The following is a 27,072-nucleotide window of genomic DNA, read 5'->3' as shown; positions in this document are numbered from 1 at the left end:
AAACATTTGGGAACAACTTCTACATGTTAGATGCTGTCCTAAATACTTAGATTGAACATTATGTCTCCTAGTTATCAACTGTTCAATATGAAACATATTCAAATATATTCATCCACAAAGGAAACAAAAATCTCTGCTCTTATGGAACTCATATTGTAGCAGAACAGAAAATGATTTTGATAGATTGCACTATGGGAAAAAAAAGATTATAGAACAATATTTGCTCCATGATTCTAATTTGTAAATGTATTTCAAAAAGTAGAAATATTATAAATTATCCCACAGTAAATGATTGGTATGGTACATTTAGCCAACTGGGTTTTGTTTCCATTTGGGTTTTATTTTATAAGTTTTAACCAGATTTGATTATTACAAATGTAAATAACTTACATGGGCATGTTTCTATTTGCTAACTAATCTATTGTATTTATTTTGTTCTCAAAACAGAATTTCATTAGATTTAGAACTTAAGAGGCCAAGACCAGATAAGTGTGATTCTGTTAGTAAGTACTAACTCAGTGGTTCTCAAAGCAGGGTGCTGCAGCAGCAGCAGGCCCTAGGATCTTGTTAGAAATTCAAAATTTTGGACTGCAGTCCCCAGTACAGAATCAGAAACTATGGGGGCAGGGTCCAGATATCTGTGTACAATCAACCCCTTCAGCCATTCCGATATACTCTGAAGGTTGAGAAGCATGCATGGTAACTGGTACTTAGTTGGAAGGAAACAAATGGATATTTGTGGGGACAGGTACCAAGAGTCAGTTACCATAGAGGTCCTTTAAATTATTTCAAATAAATTATGGTGACCAATGAGACTATATCATTACCAGACTCCTCTCCTGACTAGATCTATGTCCTTGAGTTCCTTATTTCTGTGTTCCTCAGTTAATTTATTTATAAAATAGATATAAGTATCTACCACTTAGAGTTGTTTGGAAGACCAATTAAATTGACTAGCATATGAAAAATCCTGAAACACATGTAATCCTCACATATGTTTGCCACCATCATTATTATTGTCAATTATAATTATTAATGATGCCTCGGTAAGTTAAATGACTTGCTAGACATGATACAGCTAGGATTTGATCCCAAGTTTGTTTTCCTCTAAATAAAGTTCTGCTTTTCCCTCCCCTGTCCCTCTATGTACAAAAGTTGTATTTGTACCATATATTTTGTCTTTTTATACACATTTTCTCCTCCTTTATTGTTTAACATTGATCTAATAGACTGGCTTCTCTAAACTAAATGTCTTCTCTAACAAAACATCATAAAAAAAGAGGTAATGCTTTGTGTTTCCCGTTGTCTGATATTATATTTAGATACATGATAGATGTTCAATAAATACATGCTAATTGTGAGAACAAGGACATGACTAAAAATTTCTTCAAACACTGGTAAAATATATCTCCTATGCTATTGAATAAAAGATTATAGAAATCATATTAAAGAAAAAAATCTTTTTTTCTCTCTATTTTTATTAGGCAGTTGTCAAGAGTGTACAAATGGGCTAAGTAGTTGCATTAGATCTGGGTAGATCTCTTTTACTTAACAACATCTAGCCTATGTAATAGAAAAGGTGGAGAAGTGTGAAAATATTCAGGGGTTCTTCTAGTTAAGAAATAAAGAAACCTAGTATTTAAAAGAAAGATATTTTCCCTCATAGAATCATGGGGAAAAAAATCTTAAGTATTGAGACAAATTAAATTATCTTTAATGCAGTTTGAATATGTTTCATATTGAACATTTGATAACTAGGAGACATAAGAATGTTCAATAAAAACATTTTTGATGTTAAAAATGTACTTTGGTACATAAAACTCAATTCATAAAAATGTCAACTTTATTATTTTGTTAGTACTCAAATTATCCTATCTTCATTTTTTTAGTTTTTTATTGAAATATAGCTCATTAACCATGTTGTGATAGTATCAAGTGAACAGCAAGGGATTCAAACTTATATACGTGTATCCATTCTCCCCAAACTCCTCTCCCATCCAAGATGTTGCATAACATTAAGCAGAGTTCCATTGCTATCCATTAGGTTCTTATTGGTTTTCTTTTTTATTTATTTAATATTTATTTACCTTATTTTTGGCTACAGTAGGTCTTTGTTGCTTTGCACAATCTTTCCCTAGCTGTGGCCAGAGGAGGCTACTCTTCCTTGTGATATGTGGGCTTCTCATTGTGCTGGCTTCTCTTGTTGTGGACCACAGGCTCTAGGCTGGTGGGCTTCAGTAACTTCAGCACTGCCAATGCAAGGGACATGGGTTTGATTCCTGGTCCTGGAAGATTCCACATACCTGGAGCAACTAAGCCCATGTGCCACAACTACCAAGCCCATGCTCTAGCGTCAATGAACCATGACGGAGCCTGCATGCTGCAGAAATTACAACTTTATTATGCATTTATAGCCACATAATAATTCTCAGGGTGCCAATTGAATTAGACTTTTGTTGTATTAACAAACATTCATCAATGTATTATAAATGGCTCACTTAATAAGTTGAACTTCCCTGTGATTGGAGGAGAAAAATGAGTCATGAGAGACATAAGTGGAGTCATAAGTGGACAACAATAAGACCAGGTATGACACTAAAGCTCCGATCAATAAGCCTAGGAATCTAAGCCACAACTTTTGCCTCAGTTGGCTCAGTGTGGTTAGGAAAGTCCAGTACTTTCAGGATATTTTCAAGTGAGTGATTACCAACTTTGTTAATGTTTGTCTCCTGCTTCCAACGCAAAACCAACTAGAGAAAGCCAAAAATGCTCCCCAGTCAATCACATTGAGTGCCCTGCCCTAGTTAACCTACCTCCAGCTTTCCCTTACTCACAACCTCCAAACAGAGCATACATGGTTTAGGAGGTAGGGAGAATCGTGACATGTCAAATAATACAGATTTCCAGTTAGGGAATAAGTGGCAGGAATCTAATCACAGCATTGTAACTATAATTAACAATACCATATTATACATTAAAAAAATTACTAAGAGAATAGATTTTAAGTGATCTCACCTCACAAAAAAGAATGATAATCTTGTTGTATGATGGAGATGTTAGCTGAGGTTTTAGTTGTAATCTTACTGTGATACAAAAATGTTTCAATTCAACACATTGTATACCCTAAGGTGTTATATAATATCATATATAATATGTTATATATATATTAGTGTTATATGCTGTAATGTTATATGCCAAAGAAGTTGAAAAAATGACGTTAGAGTTATCAGTAGAATCAAGAGAGTAGAGTGGGTTTTGGCAACACAGGAATGGATTTTGTTTTGGACATTTTTGACTTCAAGTTAACTATGCCATAGGTAAGTTGAAATGTCTAGCACAAAGTTGAAAAATAGAACTTGAACTGGGGACTCCAGGCAGATCTATAAAAAATGGTTTGGAAATACTACCCGTAGAGCTGGTACTGAAGTCATGAGTATGAGGATAATTTCAGATATGGAAGATGTAGAAACATGGGAGTCATAAAATACACCAGCACTCTGATTCACATAATTCATTTGAAAATCCCCAAGTATAGCTCCACGCCTGGGCCTTGTGCTTGGTGCTGAACATAAACATACTGCAAGACTGCCTACACTTAAAGATCCTTAGGAAGGAGAAAAAAACACCAAAGCAAAATCCTTAAGTTGTATTCATCAGAATATTAAATTAAAAAAAAAAACCTAAAAATAAAAAGTAAGGCACTGATGGAATCACTGGAATAAGAGACTTGGAGGAAGGAAGAATAGTCAACAAGTACACCTGCTGTTAGTTATTTGAGGGTGATGATGACTTTAAAAAAGAACATGATCTAGTGTTTTGGCACTATTGGAGATAATCGATGGAGAATGTCATTATCATTATTAGGGTAAACAACATATTGTTAGGTATAGCAAGTAAGTATAGACTGCCCACCCAAAAGGAAAGTAAAAGATGGAAACTTGAAGAAGTGGGTCAAAGGCAAAGTTCTCCAGGAAACGAAAGGCTTGAAATTACAGGTTGAAAGGAACAGTTAAATGGAGAATGAGAAATTGTCATTAGAAAAAGCATAAAAGGTGAAGATAGGATAGGCAAAAGAAAATAAGAATACAAGAAGGAGAGAAAGTCTTTTTTCTTGAATCATTTCAGTCCCTCAGTCATGTCTGACTCTTTGCAACCCCATGGTCTGCAGTACTCCAGGCCTCCCTGTCCATCACCAACTCCCGGAGCTAACTCAAACTCAAATCCATTGAGTCGGTGATGCCATCCAACCATCTCATCCTCTGTTGTCCTCTTCTCTTCTCACCCTCAATTGTTCCCAGCATCAGGCTCTTTTCCACTGAGTCAGTTCTTTGCATCAGGTGGCCAAAGTATTGGAGTTTTAGTTTCAACATCAGTCCTTCCAATGAATATTCAGGACTCATTTCTTTCAGGATGGACTGGTTGGATCTTCTTTCAGTCCAAGGGACTCTCAATAGTCTTCTCCAACACCACAGTTCAAAAAGCAGCAATTCTTCAGCACTCAGCTTTCTTTATGGTCCAACTCTCACATCCATACATGACTACTGGAAAAACCATAGCTTTGACTAGATGGATCTTTGTTTTCTTGAATATAAAGTAATAAGTGAGGAACAGATGAATATATAGGTACATTATTTAATTGGAGATAGAAAAATTGAAGTTGTTAACGTGAATAACTTTAATCCACTTAAAATATATGAGCAAATTATGGCATAGCAGGAGAGAAAATGAAATATAGGAAAAGGACAGAAAAAGAGAAGAGATTAGAAATATTTCACTTTAGTGGCTATTAGGAATGTAATGGGTAGGTAACTGTTAAGAAATTATAATAATGATGAAACATGAGCAACACATATGGCTAGTTGTGTGGTAGAATAGCAAAGCAGGAAGCAAACACTTTGGTATAGCAACTTTCTTTTCCAAGGATTAGAGGAGACAATTTTATGGAACATCATTTCATTGAGCTGGGGAGGATTAGAGTGAAAGGGAGATTAAATGTAAACAGAGAGGTTTCAGAGTACATGATCTAAAACTACCCCATTTTAAGAGATAAAGGACCTGTGGCTTAAAAACCTTGCCTGTATGATTAAAATGAAAGTTCTGGTCCTTAATTCTGGAGCAGGCCGTGAGAGTCTGGTTCTAACAAGTCCAGAACTTCAGTGAGAATCTACAGTTTATTGAGAATCACACGTGATTTTCATGCATGTTTCAGAAGTCTGTACTTTTCAGTATGAGAGGTGCTGACCTACACTTTACTTCGACTTCTGTGTTGGTAATTGCCATGAAAATGGTAAAAGGGAAAGCAGGAGGAATACTCGGTATTTCCAGGGGATTACTCAAGTAGCCAGTTATGCAGAAATAGCTAGACAGGCACTGTGAGGCCCCAGTACAGCTCTGTTTTGAGAACAGGGAGAGAGAAGGATCTAAGAGTCGTGATGGCAGCTCCAGAACTGAAGCTCTAGAGTTTATCAGAGCTTTGGTGACAGCTGATGTGAGACAAAAATTAATGTTTCTATGGCTACCGAATAATATGTATAGAGTTAAACCAGTTCTGTGAACTTTCATAGGTTCTTACAGATTTCTCAATATAACCAACTCCAGTAATGAAAAGATTTGTGATATTATTCCAGAAGTTACAGTTTACAATTTTAATTTCACCCAAATGTATAGATATCTATAACACAACAATTTTTATGATGAACATTATTATTTTTGAAACTCTATTAATTAATACAGCTGAATGTCAACTTAGGAAAATTATGGCATGACATTGTCACTCATGAAAAAGAATTTGGATAATCTCTTTATAATGCCCCCATTTGTAGTTGGAAGTTATTGTTGCCAATCATATGACTACAACAAACTTTTTATAAAATTTTAATATTTTGAATAATTTGGAGTGACATGTTTAAGGACAGTGATATTTAAGAGTCAAAATATTAAATGTAAGGATCTATACATTTTAGTTTAAAACATGTAAATACCCACTTTCAATATGGATTGCTTGATGTTGTTTCTATATCTCCCTCCCTGACACCAGAAATATTTGTAATAATTACTTTAATTTGATAATTTTTTAATGAGGATAAAACTTTAGTTAGAGGTTTTAACATTTTGCATTTTTGTAAGCACAGTTTCAAAGCAGATAGTTGTTCAGTTGCAAAAATATCAAAGGCACCTCTACCAACAGCCTAAAGCACAAATTCCAGTCTATAATGTTTTTGGCAACTTTTTTTTTCCCTAGTCATGTATTTTGTCATATAGCAGTTTTCAAATAACTTCCAATTATATAGTGAAATCTTGCAGAAGCCCTGGGAGATTATGGTTTGTGGAGTTAATTCGCAAATAACATCTTTCCTCAGTAGATTTTAAACCATGGAAGAAAGATTGTCATCTTTTGTCATTTTAATTTTCTCTAATGTATACAAACATGTTAATGCATAGTTAGAAACTAATAGGTTCAGACACATTTGAATCCCCAAAGAATATGCTGCACAATTAGTTTTCTGTCACAGTAAAATGTATCCAAATTCTTTGAGATCATATTAAACTAGTAAGGTGATGCCAGGTACAAGTGATTTCATAATAGCTTTATTAAGATATAAATCTCATACCAAAAGATTATTTTTTCATGAAACTTTTTGAAGTGTACAATCAGTGGCTTTAGTGTACAGGTAGTCAGCATTGCACAACCAGTACCACTATCTAATTTTATACTGTTTTCATGATCTGAAAAGAATCCTGTACTTATTGGCAGTCATTCACCTTCTGCTCACCCTTCAGTCCCTGAAAACCACTAATCTGCTTTCCGTGTCTATAGAATTTCTCAGATATTCAAATGGTTTTCCATCCAAGCCTGAGATGACACACCTTGTCCAGGATTCAGTCCATATCTTATTACTGTACTGTTACAGAGTAGAGATTAAGGGAGCAGGGGTGGGGGGTGGTAGGTATCCTTTCATGATTTTTGGAAAAAAAAAAAAGTCACTGGAGCTAGAGTTTCAGGCATTGACACTGCCTTCTAGCTAGAGAGTTGAGAATAGGGGGAAAAGATGGGTATGTTGTCTATATTCAGGGCCACTTCCTGGAAGTTACTCGCTGTACTTCCACACACATGCATTTTCCAGAGTTTAGCCTCATAACACCAAGACTAAGAATCTTTTTCCAAGTAGCCATTAACCTACTTAGAAGTCAGCAGCCCTTTACTGAAAATAGGGAAAGATAAATATTGGAGGATAACTGGAACTCTCTGTCATAGTTTTAAAGCCACTTGAACTTATTAAAATGCATTAAGCTAAGATTTGAATACCTGAAGAACAATCCTTATGAAAGATTTTAGACTCTTAGGGCAACATATGTAGTGGCTTTTGATAGTGGCAATGAAATATAAAATCATTAAGTGCCATATTTGTAACCAGGATATAAAAAGGATGAGAAAAGACTACATTTATCTTGTTCATCATTTAACTTCATATTCTGGAATAATTTGTGACTGACAAATAGTTGCTCAGTAAATATTTATTGAATAAGTAAGTGGATTATTGACTTAAATTCATGTAGTTGTATCTGTTGTTTACAGTTAGAGTTAAATAACATGTACAAATTATCTAATCTTAGGATGAGTTGATAATTCAAAACTTATCACTATCACTCTAACTTTCCCAGGATTTAAGATCTGTTTTGAAAGAAATGATCTAGGCATGAAAAGACATTGAGAAAGTTTGGGTGTTACTGAGCTAAGGTAAAAATCTAACACCTAAATACAGGGTCGTTTTCTTACTAGGGAACTGTCTAGCAATTATTTCTTTATTGAAGCATTGCATTATTTATGTAGGTGTTTATTAGTTATTTACTGAGATTTTACAATATGCCAAGCTTCACTGAAACTACTCTCTTTTTTCTCATACATGTAGTCTGCAATTATAATGGGAATTGTATTTCTGAGTAGATAAGGTTGACACTCTTCAAAGAATTAAGAGTTCAGACTTTGGGCTTTTTGAAAATAAAACACATTATTTGCAATTTTCTAACTAAATAGATGGCTATCTGGTTTCCCAAGAAAGCGTTTCTGATAACTTATACAAAAACTGCATATATACTGCACAAAATGTACATATTTTATAAAATCCAATGTATTTTAAAATTCATTGGCAGAAAATTTTAGAAATTGGCATACTGTTAAATACTGTATTGTTTCAATTTATCATTTAATAAACTAGGCACTATGGAGCTATCTATCTAAAATTAATCATAATATGTTGGAGTTGTAAGACGGGAAGAATTTATTTACCATTATTGTAGATTTATTTTAAAAATTTGAGAGTATAGTTGTATCTCTGCTTTATGGAGTTGAAGTTTTAAGTTTCATTCTAAATAGAATACAATGAAAACTCAATTTCTTTCACAATTCCTCTTCATTAAAAGAATCAGAATTTCTATGCTGCATGTAACTAATAGAGTAGGAGAGTTTGTATTTGAAATTCAGCTGTACCACTTCTACCTCTGTGCTCTTGCGTACATTTTAAAATTTCTCTATTGTCTTGTGTGTGTGTGTGTGTGTGTGTGTGTGTGTGTGTTTAGGTTAATTGACCAGTCCTGTCCACCTCTTTGCAACTCCATGGGCTGTAGCCTACCGGGCTCATTGGCCCATGCAATTCTCCAGGCAAGAATACTGGAGTGGGTTGTCATTCCCTTCTCCAGGGGATCTTCCTGACCCAGGGATCAAACCTGGATCTCCTGAATTGCAGGCAGATTCTTTACCATCTGAGCCACACTGGAAGACCTCTATTGTCTTATCTATACAATAATGGTAATCATATCTGATAGGATTGTTCTAACAATTAAATGAATTGAACCTAAATTACTTAACCTACTTCCTGTCACATAGTAGTTATTCAACCAATGTTAACAACTATCAATATTACTATTAATATTAGGATCCACTAAGCTGTTAGTAGGGACTTCCCGAGTGGTGATAGTAGGAGCTTCCCAGGTTGGCGTTAGTGGTAAGAACCTGCCTGCCAATGCAGGATGAGGGCTTGATCCCTTTGTTGGGAAGGTCCCCTGGAGGAGGGGATGGCAACTAATGCCAGTATTCCTGCCTGAAGAATCCCATCGACAGAAGAACCTGGCGGACTCAGACCATAGGGTCAGGGTCACAGAGAGTTGGACACAACTAAAGCGACTTAGCACACACACAAGGTGATTGTAGACATACAATAAATGTGTAATTACCTGACCTTCTCCAGGGGATCTTCCTGACCTAGGGATCGAACCTAGGTCTCTGGCATTCCAGGCAGATGCTTTAACCTCTTAGCCACCAGGGAAGCCCCAGATTAATGTCGGGGTAGGCCATGTTTCTGCTTTGGCTTTCTTGTATGTCTAAAATCACCTCCCTGGCTTGACTTTGTCTTTTTGAAAAACAAAAAGCAAGTATATTTAACGTCATTTCTAGAATCCCTGAATTTAAGCATGAGCAGAGAAGGCAATGGCACCCCACTCCAGTCCTCTTGCCTGGAAAATCCCATGGATGGAGGAGCCTGGTAGGCTGCAGTCCCTGGGGTCACGAAGAGTCAGACACGACTGAGCGACTTCACTTTCACTTTTCACTTGCATGCATTGGAGAAGGAAATGGCAACCCACTCCAGTATTCTTGCCTGGAGAATCCCAGGGATGGGGGAGCCTGGTAGGCTGCAGTCTATGGGGTCGCACAGAGTCTGACACCACTGAAGTGATTTAGCAGCAGCAGTGACTTTGAGTCTGAGTATCCAACATATCTTATCAGTATAACAGTGTCAGTGATACAAACACAGATGTCCTTTGGATTGAGTCTTAATATCTGAGTACTCACATTTAAATGGAGATAAGCAATCTATGCATAACTGGACATAGATAACCTTATGTGCTTTTTATGTTGGAATTGTATTATTTGATTGAAAGTGTCAATTTATATTGCAAACTGTAACAGTGCCTGCAGGAATAACCTAGCATCTGATAGTGCTAAAAGAAATTATTGTTTCTATAGTATAATGTCAAATCTTAAAGCTTGAATTTAAATTTTAATAATGAAATAATAATTAAAAATTTCAATTGATGTATCCAAGGAGTTCACTCCCCAATGGCAATACTTAGCTTCAACCAAATATTGTTTCTAATACTTAACTTTTTAACATGTGCCTCAAATTTAACTGGATGCACCTCTTGATTAAAGAGGCAGGAATGGGGAAAAGTCACTATAATCCTTTGAATGACTTTATGAAGTATAAGCATTCAGATCTACTAGGGTATAAGCATTCAGATCAACTAAGAAAGGTTTCCCTTTTAATCAACGTCAGTAGAAAGTAGACTTTTTCCAGTCATCTCCTTTCCTTGCTCCTGTAGGGAAAATGCAAGCAGAAAGTAGTTGAATAGTGAGTTTAGGACATCTGCAAAGTTAGTCCATGTGCACTGGAATTAGCAAAAAGGATAGGCAGCAAAGACATCCATAGAGGGCTATTAAACAGAATAATGACTTGGGGCAAGGAGACCTGAAGGCATGGCCAGTAACTGGAGTGAAACACAATGGACTGAGACTCAGAGAATCAGAGACTCAGAGTACAGTCAAGTCTCCCATTTGGTTCAGTGACTGGGACTGAGAAAGTCTGAGCGTGCATTATTGAAGATTTAACTCCACATGTGCATTTCAATTTGCATAAAAAATAATGTAAATATTTACACTTAATTGATAGTACTAGTTTATTTTCCACTAATATTTGATCAAAAGAATGTTAGAAATATTTTATTTCATTCTTCAAGTGGTTCATAGTACTGTCAAGATCATTTCCACATACAATTTCTGCTAAGAATTAAATAGCATTTATTATCAGATAAAATATGTTATATAATGTTTCCTTCATTAGCAGTAAAAAAGATTTAATGGTTAGGAACCTGAGAGAAACATATCCTACAAACCAACACCACTCATAGGAACTGGCACAATATATAGATTCAATCTATTACAATTTGTTTGTTTTATGAATTTGTATTGGGTTGACCAAAAAGTTCATTTGGGTTTTTCCAGAGTACACAGTACAGAAAAACGCAAGCAAACTTTTCAGCCAACATGATGATACATTACACAATAGTGTACCTGCCTATATATGTCATTCATGAGTTTTCTAAAAGGTTCATAAATGCTATTAATTTCTTCACTAGAGGGTAGAAATAAAACCTTCAGTTTCCTTATTTTGTTGAGAGAAAACAGTATCTACTTATCAGGAAGCAAATTTAACGGCTTAGTAAACGTGTGTTGAATAGTAAATTACCACTGCATCAAAATGATAAAACTGTTGCAAAGCATGTTAACTACTAAATATGATTATATGTGATAGTAATCGAATGTCTTGATTTAGTGAAAATAACGATAACCAGTTTCATAAAGAGCTATTGTTAAATATCTTAAACAATTTAAGATGTATAACAAACTATGGAATACTACATGACCTTTAAAATGATAAATAAAAGATTTATATTCATGAATAGCCATATATTACCCACTGATTAAAACACATCAACTGGACAATGGTGTAATAACCATATTTGTACATGTGTGTGCATGCATGTGTATGATAGCCTATGTGTGTGTGTATTTGACACTGTTAACCGAGTGTAACTGAGAAGACTTTCTAAAATAATATATGCAAAATATATTTTGTTTACAAATATATCCCTCACCCGTAGTCCCACAAGAAGCAAGAGACAATAAAAATTCTCTACTTGTTTGTCATTCCTTCACTAAAGAGCTGAAATTAGAGTAATTAATCTCAAATCACAATAATCTGATGTGAATTGAGTAATGGCAATGCTATTTTAGACAAATATTGTAGTCAAAATATATACACTAATTACACATACAATAAATTTTTTCATGATATTGAATCACTATTTAACATTTTATGATCTTACATTAAAATGCAATATCTTTACTAATACAAAATGTTTCTGGTTGTGCTTTATTTAGGTCTCAGGGTGGTGAACTTTCTCTTTGAATTCCTAACCTGTGAGCCTGTGGTAAGATTATGATTAATATACTAAATTATATGATTTATTTACCTGTTACCTCTGCTTGATTAATAACAGTAAAGGGAATTTGCTTAGGTAATTTGATACTTTACCTTAGTTTTACATAAATGTTGAAGAAGCTATGCAATATTTTCTATCAAATGTTTATGGTCTTGAGTAGATTATAGTAATATAGTCAACTGATAGTCATTTGATACAGTCTTGGATAGACTCCTAAGTGAATTTGAAGCATTGCTCAGAAAGGTAAAGATTTATACCATGGAGAAAAATTGTTTGACTATGAATAACAGTATTATATATTAAAATTTTTATAGTGAGGTTTGTTTGATGCCAATGAATAGGGAAATGAGTTATTGAAAATTAACTGTAACACTTGTCAGGATTTATCAAAATTGGGTTCTTCTATGAAAGTTTGATGTTGGAGCTTTAGAGAGTTAAAAGCAAACCATATAACTATAGAAATAGAAATGATAAGAAATAACCAGTAACTCCTAAGGTGATTTGGGGGGTGTTATTTATTTGTTAACGTATGTGGTTAATACATTCAATAACGTGCTAAAAGTGTGAAGATGTATTGCATTTATAATTGATTACTACAGAATATAACTAAACATATGTTTGTGTTATAAAACTAATTGGGTTATTTTAGTAAGAGAATTTTCAGGACCTATCTGTTCCTTAATAGTAAACTTGATAAAGATTTAGCTTGTAAATGAGATATAAATTGCAGATAGTATGGGCATTTGTATCATACATTTCATATTTGGGCAAAAATGACATCTTTGGAAACACAGAGACAATGAACTAAATCTCTTCTTGATCTGATAAAACAGCATTACTGTTTCATATGATAAAACAGCATTACCGTTTCATATGATAAAACAGCATTACTGTTTCATATGATAAAACAGCATTACTGAAATGTATATCAAAGAAATTGTTTTAAGTGACTATAGGCAGCAACCACCTCTGGGCACTCAAAGGTATTCTCTTTGGTGAGGCTACTTAGAAATATTCCAGGTATGATTATAAAAAAGAAAGAAAAATACCACATAGAATTATCTGCTCTACCACAAGAATTCTGCTAATAATGGAAGATGTTTTTTGGATATGAATAGAGCAATAATTTCATCCTTGAGAATTTGTTATTTAATTTGTAGCTTGTAGTTTACAAATATAACTAAATGAAATGATAAATTATTTTAACTTAAAAAATGGTACAAAATATTTGTAAGATTTATTTGAATTGCTAGTCTTTTTAATATTCTTATATAAGCATATCATACATAGAAAGAATTGCTCATATCTCAGGGCACAGTCTCCGTAAATTGCCATAAAATGAACATACCCATTTAACAAGCACTCATAGAAATTAAAAAACAAAAGGATAAAAACAGAGTACATGAAACCCCACCTCATATAGTTACTTTTTTAGCAACTATACCCACAGAGCATATGCACTATCTTGAATTCTAGAAGGATAGATTACCTTGCTTACTTAATCACGTTTTGTAAATGTAAACATATGGTATGTACTGCTTTGCTTCTTTTGCTCTAAATTACATTTGTAAGATTGTATGCATTGGTAAATCACTCATTCTCTTTGCTGTGTAATATTAAACTGTATCCAGATTATGGTCCTTTCTCGCATTTGTCAGCATTTGGGTAGATTTCAGCTCTTATAAGTAATGATTATACAGACATTTGGAACATGCTTTTTTAGGGGATCTGTTATATATTTTATTGGATATATAGGATATATATATGTTCTGCTTTAGTAGATACTGACATTTTATCAAAGTGGTTATATCATGTTTCAACAGCAGGATGTCAGTTCAGTTGCTCTGTATATTTGAGTATACAGTACCTCAGTAATACTTTAGATTTTTCCTTCTTCTATTCCAGTTCATTTGATGTGTATAGAGGGATTTTTAAAATTTGAATATCTTAAAGATATTAAAAACTTTATAATTTTTGTCATATTATATATCCTTATATAATTATGGTATGTATCCTTTTTATTATATACATATGAAAATTGAATCGTAAACTGGGTACATTCACTAATATACTGGAGTGGATCAACTTGATTCATAAGAGCCAACTGTTGTGTGAAGAATTTTGAAAGCTGTTTATTAGTTTGAAAAGGTGCCATGATAGAAACATTTACATCACATATATTGGCAAACATTTGAAAACCAGGCTTTAACTTTTTTCTTGGAAAGCTAGTTTTTAAAAATTTACCCAGCATGACACTGGGTACTCACATTATGTATGAAACCATTTGGTGGAATTTCTTATCTCGTGATAGTATCTTTTGATGGATAGAATTCTTCATTTTAATTTATTCTAGTTTATTAAGTTTATTTCTTATGTGATTAGAATTTTAATGTGCTCTTTAAGAAATATTTACCTTGGCAGTGATTGTTAAGATATTTTTCTATAGTTTTGCATTATCATTTGAATTTTCACATTTAATGATCTCAAGATATTAAAGATAATTCTTCTGTGGTAATATCTTATACACTTAAGATAGTTAGCTGGATAGCTTTTCATTAGGATAGTAAATGCTCTGTGATAATATTACCTTTTTAATGTAAAATTCATATATAAACATGACAACACTGATATTTGTGTCTAATAATTTGATGTAGCTGTTTATAAGTAATTTTTCATTTTTTATAAAAATAGTATATGTATTTGTGCATTATCCCCTTTAAGTTTCAAATAACATAATCAGATGGCTATTATTTTGAAATTAAGTATCTGGTGCTCAGTCATGTCTGAGTCTTAGTGGCCCCCTGTAGTGTGCCGGCCAGGCTCCTCTGCCTATGAAATTTTCCATGCAAGAGTATTGGAGTAGGTTGTCATTTCCTCCTCCAGGGAATCTTTCCAGTCCAGGGATGGAATCGACTTCTCTTGCATCTCCTGCATTATCAGGTAGATTCTTCGCCACTACACCACCTGGGAAGCCCCCAAGTATCTAGCAGCATAGCAAACTTAATATGTAACTTTAACCTTAACTGTAGACAATTTATTTCCATCATATATTACTGAATGAACCAAGTCTGAAAAATATTCTATAGAATCCGTGGGGGAAAAAAAAGACAGCCCTCAGAATATTAGGCTAATCTTTTTGCATTCAAATAAAATTATTGTCAAAATATATTTTCTGGTATCCAAAACATTATATCATCTAAATTGAATAAACATATAACTGTAGGAAAGGAAAGATATACCCAACCTGAATGCAGAGTTCCAAAGAATAACAAGGAGCCTAACTAACTAATGTGAAGAAATAGAGGAAAACAATAGAATGGGAAAGACTAGACAGCTTTTCAAGAAAATCAAGAAAAATGTTCCAAAGGAACATTTCATGCAAAGATATGCAGAGTAAAGGACAGAAACGGTATGGACTTAACAGAAGCATAAGATATTAAGAAGAGGTGGCAAGAATACACAGAACTATATAAAAAAATATCTTAATGACCCAGATAACGACAATGGTGTGATCACTCATCTAGAGCTAGACATCTTGGAGTGGGAAATCAAGTGGGCCTTAGGAAGCATCACTACAAACAAAGCTAGTGGAGGTGATAGAATTCTGGCTGAGCTATTTCAAATCCCAAAAGATGATGCTGTGAAAGTGCTGCACTCAGTATGCCAGCAAATTTGGAAAACAGTAGTAGCCAAAGGATTGGAAACGGTCGGTTTTCATTCCAATCCCAAAGCGTTGCAATGTCAAAGAATAGTCAAACTCCCACGCGATTGCACTCATCTCACGTGCTAGCAAAGCAGTGCTCAGAACTCTCCAAGCCAGGCTTCAACAGTACATGAACTGAGAACTTTCAGATGTACAAGCTGTATTTAGAAAAGGCAGAGGAACCAGAGATCAAATTTCCAACATCCACTGGATCATGGAAACAGCAAGAGAATTCCAGAAAAACACCTGCTTTATTGACTATGCCAAAGCCTTTGACTGTGTGGATCACAACAAATTTTGTGGAAAATTATTCAAGAGATGGCAACACCAGACCACTTTACCTGCCTCCTGAGAAACCTGTATACAGGTCAAGACGCAGACCTGTATAGTTAAAACCAGACATGGAAAAGTAGACTGGTTCCAAACTGGGAAAGGAGTACATTAAGGCTGTGTATTGTCACCCAGCTTATTTAACTTACATTTAGCATACATCATACAAATGCCAGGCTGCATGAAGCACAAGCTGGAATCAAGGTTGCCGGGAGAAATATCAATAACCTCAGATATGCAGATGACACCACCCTTATGGCAGAAAGTGAAGAGGAGCTAAAGAACTTCTTGAGGAAATTGAAAGCGGAGAGTAAAAAAGCTGGCTTAAAACTCAACATTCAAAAATTTAAGAACATGGCATCTGGTCCCATGTCTTCATGGTAAGTAGATGGGGAAACAATGGAAACAGTGACAGACTTTATTTTCTTGGGCTTCAAAATCACTGCGGATGATGACTGCAGCCCTGAAATTAAAAGATGCTTACTCCTTGGAAGAAAAGTTATGACCAATCTAGACAGCATATTTTAAAAAGTGGCATTATTTTGCCAACAAGTCCCTCAGGAGAAAGGTATGGTTTTTCCTGTGGTCATGTATGGATGTGAGAGTTGGACCATAAAGAAGGCTGAGTGCCAAAGAATTGATGCTTTGGGCAGCTGAAGATCAACCCAGTCAATCCCAAAGGAAATCAATCATGAATATTCATTGGAAGGACTGATGCTGAAGCTACAGTATGTTGGCCACCTGATGCGAAGTGCCAACTCACTGGAAAAAACCATGATGCTGGTAAAGATTGAAGACAGGAGGAGAAGGGAATGACAGAGGATCAGACGGTTGGATGGCATCACCAAGCTCCAGGAGATGGTGATGGACAGAGAAGCCTGGCTTGCTGCAGTCATGGGGTTGCAAAGAGTCAGACAGCAATTGAGGAACACTGAACAGCAACCATCATGATAAATATATCCTGAAGGATTAATTACAGAGTATGGCTGTGTAAACCTCATTAAGATAGTCAAAGGTAGAGACGGTATAGATAGATACGTTTTCCCAGGTGGCTCGGTGGTATAGAATCTGCCTGTCAGTGCACAAGGCAGAGGAGACGCAGGTTCCATCACTGGGTCAGGAAGATTCCCTGAAGGAGGAAATGGCATTCCCCCCACTATTCATTCCTGGAAAATCCCATGAACAGAAGAGCCTGGCCAGCTACAGTCCACAGGACTGCAAAGAATAGGACATGACTGAGTATACATGCATAAATAGATAGATATCAATATAGACATGTGACTTAAATTTTTGATGGAATACAGTAGTGTACCACATACTTGTTTTTTGCCTAACAGGAATGATAATATTAAACACAGTATTTTTTTCCCTAAAACTCCGAGTAAATTATATAAATGTCTATATGTTTGCCACAGGTTGTATTGTCTTTTTATGCAGTTCTGTGAATTGAATGTGTTTTTTCCTCTTCAAGTAATGTTTTTGATTTAAATACATTCAATTTTCCCTATAGTAGTCAAAATATTTGAGAGATTTAATGAAACATAATGGAATTAAATATTTTTTCAGATGGAAATTTCAATAGTTTCAATACACACATATGTAATAGACTGTTTCTTTTTTAATATCTGAGTTTTTATTGCAGGCCACTTCATTGACTTCAGAGTAACTCATAACTCAAACAATGGACATGCAAAAGTAAATGATATAAAATTGTGTTTTAACAATTAGTTACTAAAAAGATGTTATGGGGAGGGAGGTGGGAGGGGGGTTCATGTTTGGGAATGCATGAAAAAAAAAAATAAATAAATAAATAAATAAAATAAATAAATAAAATCTAAAAAAAAATAAAATAAAATAAAATAAAAAAAAACAATTAGTTACTAATTTTCAAATCTTTATAATAGGGAGAAGTCTGCTGAGAAAAATTGAGGATTTATAGATTAATCCTTGAAATTAAAGAAAGATGACGTTGATTTATTTTCATATATTTGGAGACAGCCTGGGATTAGTACCCCAGAGTTATTATTCTTTTGAATCATCTTGCCTGCTTTAGATAGCCAAAGATGAAAAAATATGGAGTGTGTGCTAATTATAAACTAATTAGCTGATTTACACTGTTACAGCATTACTAATCACTGTGGGATAATTAAAGCAGGAAGGACAAAGGTGAATGAAAAACTGAAAGGTGTCTTGAAGATTGGCTCAAAGACTTTACATGGCAATAATGTCTAATCCTGCGCTAGTCTTTTTAAATAGCTAAATAATGAGTTTATCTGTGAAATACAGCCCAGCTTACACAAACCTTAATTCATGAATCTGTCTGTCCTTTAAGATAAATGAGAGTTAAAGAAAAAAAAAATCCAGTGAAGACAGACACTGAATAGAAGATAACAGTTAAATATATTCTTTTACACAGAGATTACAGAGTTTAAGGGCAAATAAAGTTCAAAGATACACAGCTGACTTATTGAAGGAAGAAAAACAGTAGAAACTGAAGAGATGTCAGCATGTAGAATATTTTATTATATATGATTTGAGCCCCAAACTAAAACAAAATTGAATTATGCAATGAAATTATAATCTGAGAGTACAAACACCCTTTAAAAATAAAAAAAAAATGGTGAAATATATTCAGAAAAAAAAAATCCAAACAACTAAGATGTTTTGGTACTATAAATGAAGACTGAATTTTTTTCTTTCCTGTAGTTAAATGCTATTTTAATTTTTATTTTTAAGATTTTATTGTAGTAAAATACACATAAGATTAAATTTACTAAACTTAGAGTAAAATTATTGGACACACAAAATATCATCTGTATATTTTTAGTTCATATTTAATGATATATTCATTTAACTGTTAAAGGACAATATTGTTTTTTCTCTCCCTGAAAAGTCATATTTTCAGTTCCTGGCCCAATATCTGGCAACAGCAGATGTTCTCTGAATCTTTGCTATCTAGAAAATCAAGTTTATATAAACCAGGTAGAAGTTTTAGTTTCTTTTGCTAAATAAACCACTTTTTCTTCTGAAATACATCCTCTTTCCAAACTTCCCTTTCCTCCTCCTTCCCTCCCTTCCTTCCTTCATTCCACAAATTCCAACATTTGTGAAGGATTTGCTATGCACTGTGGAGATGGCTAGCTAATGTTACAATGGTAGAACAGACAAGACATATATATTTATTAATTTTACCATCTGAGAAGAAAAAGGATTATTGGTAAAGCAAGTCTCAATTTTGATAAATATTATGAAGAAATACATTCTCAACTATAAAATAACTGGTACAGAATTTGATATTTACTGCTTCAAAGGAAAAATAGAGTTTCCCATATGAGGGAATGAAGAGAAAAAGGAGTATAAATAGATTTCTACCCTTTGAGGAAAAGGGGAGCTTGGAATGTTTGAAAAGGGTAAATAATAGTGTGCACAGATCACAGTAAGTAAAAAGGAAGATGGCATGACAAAGTTTAAGTCTTGTAGGTCATGATAAGTGTATCGGATTTTGTTGTACATGCCATTGGAAGTTGTTGATCATTTTTCCTAAGTGTTTTAAGATAAGTTCTTTGTGGAGAATGAATTAGTGGGAAGTATTTCTACAAGTGGAAAGAAGGTCGTTTAGGAGGAGACATTTGCAGAGTTCTAGAGAGAGATGTGATAACGAACTAGGATGGGATCTCTGTGATGAACTTACAATGTATTTTGGATGCAGAACCAAAAGGACTTATTTGATTTGAAATAGATGGTGAGAGAAAAAATGGCAAGCATGAATCCTACATTTGAACAATTGATTGTGTAGCAAAACCATTCACAACTAAGTTGGTTAAGATGGATTTGGGAGGCAGGTTTTAGTAATAGAATCAATAACTCCATTTGGAATCAAGAATATCTTCTCTTACCTCTCTTTTGCAGTTATTACTTTAAACAAAAACCATTTGAAGGGAAGTAGGAAATGAGGATTCAACGCTGTACATTCTAAGTATTCATTAAAGCCAATGATCTGGCAAAGCAGCTTCTCATAGCTAACAGTCCTGGGTTGATGGTTATAGAAGTATGTATGAATTGATGCTGCAAAGGCATATGGCAACTGTTGGGACCCAAGCATTCTGTGGAATGAGGCTGACATTAAATGTACATGTAGTGCAGCAAACATCAACAAGCTCTGGGGTTATAATGTGAGTTTATAGTGAGATCTGGACAGTATATGCAATGAAAGGAGTAGCAATGGCTGATTATTCTTTAAAGAAATTATTGGGGAAAAAAATAGGAAGAGTTTATTCCAAGGAGCAAAGAATTTCTAATTTTAATGTGAATTCTCACAGGAAAACATAAGCAAACATTAGAATTAAACAGGATAAATTTACTAAAATGAAAAGAAGCTGAAAGGTCTCTATAAACTTCTGTCTTTACTATTATCTTCTCTAGAAAACTGCATCTCTCAACTTGAAGGAATCCAAGTGTAAAGAAAACAATGTTTTCTTTCATTTTGTTAACCTGCAAAGAAGTTTCTATACATCCATATCTGCCTTCTTTAACAAGGGTGAAAACATAGGAAGCTTCTCTGTCATTCTTTTTCTCTGTCTCTAGAGGTGGGACCACTGATTGCCTTCCTTTGCATCATGAAATCCCTTCTTTCACATATTTACTAGCTAAAGTTATCACAGTGGATATCCATTCACAAGACCACAGTCTGACCTGCATTCTGACCCACTTTCCCTGAAAGTTTGACCTTGGGAATTTTTTTGCACTTAGTTCAAACCATTCCACTGCTAAGGAAAATAGATATTATCTGATTATACAACAGAGAGATCTGAATGTTACTATTTAAGGGAAGAAGCTCTCATGGGACCATCACCTCTGGCAGTTTTGTATTTTAGTCCAGCATATCCCTAGCTATAATCTTGAGATGACCATATGATATTTAGCCTTGATTAACAAATACAGAAAAACTTGGCACTTTATCAGTTGGCTTCTCAAAGAGTTTCTCTTTACACATGATAACCATACTTCACGTCAGCAACTGAAGAATTATGATATGATAAAAGGAAGAACATTAATACTTTAGGGATCTCAGATATTTAAATCTAACAATTACATATATTGAATTTTCAATCTCAGATTCTAATAAATGGGCTAACTATGGTTGTTTGATTTCTATTGTTATTTGTGATAGTCACATATTCAATGAGTTTAGTTTGATTTATAGTTATTGCAGGAATGCAAATATATTTTCTATAAACATACCAGAACATGAATTTGTTTCAACTGATGCATCTCATTCCAATCTGGTGGATGACAAGGAGTTATGATAATGTCATTATGAATACCTTATTATTTTGAAATAAATTGAAAAGTAGAAGGTTTTTAAAACTAATTTGATGTCTCTATTATATGCTTAAGTTAAATCATGATTATTTCAACACATAAGTAAATTACCATCAAAAATTATAATGGTATCACTAAAAACGGCACAGACATTCTGCTGATTCCTCCCACTCTTGCCACATGCTCTTGAATGGACAATGATCTATATTGTTGTAAAAGGAAATTAAACAATGTGGAGGATGGAAAAAGCTGAGGGAGTTGAGGAAATTTTGTTATTATTCCAAAATATTTATTACATAGCAACTTTTAACAGATTCAATAGTTATTATTCTGATGATACTTCCATTGTATTGGACATTTATAGGAGGTAATGGGAAGAGAGAGAGACAGACAGACTGAGAAAATAGAGATTACAGATACTGTATTTTGAAGCAGCGTAATTGGGACCCACCTTCCCGATATCTTAAAAACACCACCATTTAATAATATCTGTGAATCAATGGACAAATCATAAGCTCTGAACATCTACAATTTAGGAGCAAGGGTAAGTTTATTTTCCAAGTATGGATTTTTAAATTAAGCTTTTGCCCCAGCTATAAAATCTATAAAGTGAATATGCTTAAGGTAGACTCTCTCCTGGAAAGTATTGTATGAAAAATACTAGGTAAGAGGATCTTGTTATTTTAATAAATCTCTGAAACCAATAAGAGGTTAAAGTGTACTTCTTTCTTACAAGTGATAATGTTTTTAATCAACCCTCTATCTAAATTCAAACAAAAAATGTGTGAGATTTGTCTCTAACCTCAAGAGATTCATCTCTAACCTCAAGAGGTTCTAACAGTTCTCTTAGTAAAATTGGTTTCCCATGTTCATAGGATCTGTCCATCTACTAGCATATAAATCTGTTAATAGAGATGGAATTGCCATGACATCATTATTGCACAATGAGTCTGTTAATAATAGCAGAATAAGCATGCTTATCACTATGATCATTGATTATTTTGTCACTGCAAAGATGTACTTTTAAAAATCAGAGATAATTATAACACCTTGACACATATTTATTATATTGAAATATCTTTTACCCATTAATCCAATCATTTAAAATAGAACTATTTTAGTTCAAATTACTCACAAAATTTAATTTTATTCATGAACTTTCACAACTCCTTAAAAGTATCATTAGTAAGTCAATTGTTCTTATAATGTAAATTTCAAGCATGACAAGTAAAATGTTGTATGAAAGGCTTACCATGCAAAATTATTTTGAATACTATTACTAGAACATTTGCCCATGCATGAAATAGAAACATAACTACAAAATTTTCAGGTCAAACCACAGTATCAGGAAAAGGTTGAACATAAATTAAGAATGAATCCAATATATTTGGGAGGGACTTCATTTTCTTCTTGAGAAATCAAAGAAGGACACTTCCTAAACTCGGTATGAAATTTCTCAAGTAAAACTTAAGAAACCTAACCTTATTAAGGACACATATAACAAAAGCACTGGCTTGTTCAGTGTTTCATTTTAAACTTTTGGAAGTGATTTCAGTTAAGAATATACATATATATATATATATATATATATATATATATATATATATAAAGGATTAAAAGGCACCATACCTATTCTGGAGGACATATGGGAAAAGAATGTCACCAGGGATCAAGCATGTTAGAGTGTTCATTCCTTCATGTGTTCCACACAGACTTACTGAAAGTAAATATATGCATAACACAGTGCCAATCATTAGCCTGCAAACTGAATAAGAGCTTATTTTGCAACACCCTGAGGGGTGAAAGGGACAAATATGTGTGAGTATATCATAAGTCAGTCCAACAACAATAGTAAGATATATTGAGGATGCAAAATGTGCCAGGCAATGTGCTAAATTCCTTATAGCGATTATCTCTTTTAATCCTCATAATACCTCTGTGAGAAAGGACTTTTGCTTCCAGTAAAATTGAGATTAAGAGAAAGTATGCAGCTTGCTCAAGGCTGGATAACTAGAGAGAAGTAGACTAGAGATGATACATCCTATTAGAAGAACATGGAGAAAGTTTTATAGAAGAGGCTAAGATTATAATAGATGCCTACTAGAGTCTATGAAGGCATTTTCTCTTATAGGTGTAAAATTTGAGCAGGTTGTAAAATTACAGAAAGATTATGAACTTTGCAAGAAAGTGAAGGCAGATCCCCCTTGGGAATATTTCCATTTAATAAGATTTTCTCGGAGTATTGCTTTCTGGCCTTCATTTTATCATTTATAATATGTGATAGTGGGACAACATGATTTATAAGATTTTTTTTGAGTTCTAGAATTTTCTGATGCTATATATTTACATAAAAATAAGAGAAGTGGCTTCTGAGTTAATGCTGAAGCATCTGAGACTTTTGAGGCTATATCACTGATTCTGTTATCCTGTGCATGGATTAAACCTTATCTGTTTTCTCCAACAATAACCAGCTATGAGTAGATTTTTTCCCCCTTTATTGAAAGTCATAAATGAGGGGACTGACAAATCTGTGGTAGTTGATAACTCAGGATTCTATTCTATCCCAGTTAGGATTCTCTTTGCTTTTTATCCCCAAATGTTTTCTAGTTGCTGTGGGAAAATTTCATGTTTTATACCTTGAAAGATTTCCCATTGCCATGTTTGAAAAGTCAAGGTATTTATAGCCCTCAGAGAGATGTATCACATGCTGGGCAGTGATAACCACTAGTCTCCCAGAAAAAGTCAATGAGGTTGGGAAAATAACAAAGGAAACAGAAAAAGGGCTATATGTAAAAAAAAAAAAAAAAAAAAAATCTAAATCCTGTGTTATTCTCTGCTTATCGAAAGAAAGTCAAGACTAACTTACATTTACTTAGAATGGGGAATCTGGAAAATTAAAGCTAATTATTTTTCTTCCAACCAGCCTCAGTGACTTAATCTGAAATAAAAATTTTTTAATATACTGCTTAGCAAAATGCTTTTAGCTCACTCATTCAAAATTGTGTGAATTTCCTAGGAAAAAATAAGTGTATAACTAAATACTCTGGCAATCTTCTCATGTAATCTTTGAAAGTCATCTTTATGGGCCTAAAATCAGTGTTCATATGTATTTTCATCCACTTGATTGAACTTGTGGTTTGAAATGAATTGCTTTTGCATCAAACATGTTATATTAATCTTACTGTAATGAGCAATTCTACCTTTCATCTGTGAAAACATAAATAGAAATATTCAGGAAGACCTTTTATAAATGCAAATATAAAAATATTTATTTCACCATATTACTGGTTTGCCATTTATATGCTCAAATTTTCAGAGAACAATAACAAAATTGGCTTCTAAACTACAGATTTCTTCCTTTATGATTTCTGTACTATATAGTAAGATACTTTTTTCCTCTCAAAATTACGATTGAAAACAAAAAGATAAAAAAGCAATACATTGATTAGTATTTAGTAACAAAGAATACAAAGAATTCAGAAAAAAGAGCAGAAGTCACCAAAAGCAGAGTCAGCCATAGGTTTTTGATAAGTGCTTTAGTGGATAAACTCCTCCCATCGTTCACTCTGTTCAAGCTGGGTTATTAAATGAAATTAATTCCATTTCCCGCCTTTAGCTTTTCTTATGGCAAATGTGGTAGGCAACCTGTTATCTTTGATTAAAATTTTCTTTAAAAAGAAGTGATAAAACATGATACAGGATTATTAAGCCCATTGTGTAAGCATAATGATATGAATTAGTTGTATGCAAATTTAACATGCAAAGCATTTCCCAGCGTAAGCTTGTTAAAACATTGCATTTATTTTCAGGTACTCCTGCCATCCAGGGTGTTTGATTCAGTAGATCTGGAGTAACATCTGGGAGTGATGTTTTAATCAAACATTGCAAGGGTGATTCTAAAACAGGTTGTTTTTAGATCACTTTTGGGAAAGCTGTTTTTGAGAGAAATGAATGATATATTTTTATATGAAAAGAAAAGTAGGTAGATAACACAGAACATTAAAACAAAATTGTAGAAGAAGCATTACTAAGAGGAAAAATTGGACTCTGGTAGTTAGTTAAAATAAATCTCTTGCTATTTTGTTTAATCTTCACAAAATCTCTGAGAGAGGTATTATCATAGGATAAAAATCTAAAATTCCAAGATAGTAAGGATTTTTACATATATTACCAACATGATATATTACCAGAGTTCATGCTATTTCCACTTTGCTAAACAAAGTTGAGGGAATAAGTAACAGTGAAGAAAGAAATCATTTAAGTAGCAATTCAAAGAGAGGCACATAGGTTTTTTTGTGTGTGTTAATTACTTCTCCATCCATGGGATTCTCCAGGCAAGAATACTGAAGTGGGTTACCATTTCCTTCTCCAGGGGATCTTCCTGACCCAGGGATTGAACCTGGGTCTCCCGCATTGTAGGCAGACACTTTAACTTCTAAGCCACCAGGGAAGATCCATAAAAGCCAAGTAACAGTTATTTGTTAAGGACTAAGAAAGAAAGGAAAAAAAGGTGCCTACCCAACTACCCTGGGCTTCCCAGGTGGCACAGTGGTAAAGAATCCATCTGCCAGTTTAGGAGATTCAAGAGACACGTTTGATACCTAAGTCGAGAAGATCCAGTGGAGAAGGAAATAGCAACCCACTCCAGTATTCTTGCATGGGAAATACCATGGACAGTCGATCCTCAAGGGCTGCAGTTCATGGGGTCCCCAAATAATAAGACACTCTTGAGGGACTAAGTGCAAATGCAAGCAACTATCCTAGTAACCTAGTGTGTGAATGCAAACACATATAATGTTGTGTAATTTACAGTCATCATTATATTATTGATGCTCACACATTCTCCTTAATCTAATGTCATATACTTTCCCTTTAACACTTTTGTATACACATAATACCATGCCAATAAGCCCAATTTCTTAGATTTGTGCTCACCTTGATCTTCAGAACATTTGATAGAAAATGCACTTCTTTTTTGGGTAAAATTTTTATTTACATTGACTGAGTAAACATTTAACCACTTAGCTGCTTCAGTTTAAAATCATCTGTCCTTAAACTTTAAAAATTATTTCCCATTGCCTTAATTTGGAAGTGTATAAACTGAAGCTTAGAGGGAATGACTTCTATTTCTACTTTTTTTGAACTTCTAAAAGTCTTCTCCTTACAAAGTCATTTATGAGCACTATTACATAATGCTTTCTCCAAGGAATGAGACAAATACATGCACACATACACTGGCTTTTATTTTTGGTATTTGTGGTAAAATTTTGTCTTGGGTAGTATACTTACATCCTGGAATTCCTTTTCTCCTCTTCTCTCCCCCTAGACTCTTGTATGCTAGTGGGTACTAAAGTATTGCCCACTTGATGAGAGGAATTCAAGTGTGAGATCTCTAAAGAGGATTTATGTTTTAATTGTGAAATTAAAAAATAAAACCTTCAGGTCTATTTAAAACAAATTTTAATCACAAAACAAAGAAAAGTGAATTGATATTCATAGCCCTTTTTGTCGGAGAAGGCAATGGCACCCCACTCCAGCATTCTTGCCTAGAAAATCCCATGGATGGAGGAGCCTGGTGGGCCACAGTCCATGGGGTCGCTAAGAGTTGGACTCGACTGAGCGAATTCACTTTCACTTTTCACTTTCATGCATTGGAGAAG

The 27,072-nt window shown here is 34.0% G+C and overlaps 1 protein-coding gene across 24 annotated transcripts in view; it reads left to right on the top strand.

Annotated features, from left to right (window-relative positions):
* Positions 1-27,072, top strand: part of PTPRD (protein tyrosine phosphatase receptor type D) — a 2,474,579-nt gene that overhangs the window by 1,123,909 nt on the left and 1,323,598 nt on the right. For all 24 annotated transcript variants that reach the window (XM_060410987.1, XM_060410960.1, XM_060410965.1 and 21 more), the window contains exon 7: positions 11,996-12,045. The gene's annotated coding sequence lies outside the window, so the exon portion shown is untranslated. The remainder of the gene's footprint in view (positions 1-11,995; positions 12,046-27,072) is intronic.

The sequence above is a fragment of the Ovis aries genome, chromosome 2 (genome assembly GCF_016772045.2).
Source record: "Ovis aries strain OAR_USU_Benz2616 breed Rambouillet chromosome 2, ARS-UI_Ramb_v3.0, whole genome shotgun sequence".
Lineage (NCBI taxonomy): Eukaryota > Metazoa > Chordata > Mammalia > Artiodactyla > Bovidae > Ovis > Ovis aries.
This window is presented reverse-complemented; position numbering and strand designations above follow the sequence as displayed.